Below are 913 nucleotides of genomic sequence, written 5' to 3' on the forward strand. Positions count from 1 at the left end.
AGTCAAGTCAAAATTTCAATTTTAAAAATCTTATCTTTTCAAAATCTTTTTTAAAAATCATATCTTTTTCATTTTTTTTATATAATTTTCGAAAATTTCAAAATTATCTTTTTCAAATTATTCTCAAAATCTTTTTCTTATCTTTATATCATATTTTCGAAAATTAGCTAACAATTAATGTGATTGGTTCAAAAATTTGAAGTTTGTTACTTTTTTGTTAAGAAAGGTTCAATCTTTAAGTTCTAGAGTCATATCTTTTAGTTTCTTGTTAGTCAAGTAATCAATTTTAACTTTAAAAATCAAATCTTTTTCAAAATATCTTTTCCATCATATCTTTTTAAATTAAATCTTTTTTTCAATCATATCTTTTTATCTTTTAAAAAAATTTGATTTCAATCATATCTTCTTATCTTTTCAAAATTGATTTTCAGATCTTTTTCAACTAACTAATTGACTTTTTGTTTGTTTTTCAAATCTTTTTCAAATCAACTAACTAACTTTTTGTTTGTTTCTTATCTTTTTCAAAACCACCTAACTACTTCTCCCTCTCTAAATTTTCGAAAATTCTCCCTCTCTTTTTCAAAAATTCTTTTTAATTGTTTTAAATTTTAATTTTAAACTTATTTTATTTTTAATTTTCGAAATTACTAACTTCTTTTTCAAAAATTATTTTCGAAATCTTCTTTCTCTTTTCTTATTCTTTTTATTTATTTAATTATTAACACTTCTCTTCACCTCTCTTCATCCAAATCCAAATCCATCCTTCTTCCTTCTTCTACCCCTTTCTTCTTCTACTAACATAAAGGAATCTCTATATTGTGACATAGAGGATTCCTCTTTCTTTTCTTGTTTTCTTCTCTCTTTCTTATGAGCAAGAACAAGGATAAAGGCACTCTTGTTGAAGTTGATCCAA

The sequence above is a fragment of the Arachis duranensis genome, chromosome 3 (assembly GCF_000817695.3).
Source record: "Arachis duranensis cultivar V14167 chromosome 3, aradu.V14167.gnm2.J7QH, whole genome shotgun sequence".
Classification (NCBI taxonomy): Eukaryota; Viridiplantae; Streptophyta; class Magnoliopsida; order Fabales; family Fabaceae; genus Arachis; species Arachis duranensis.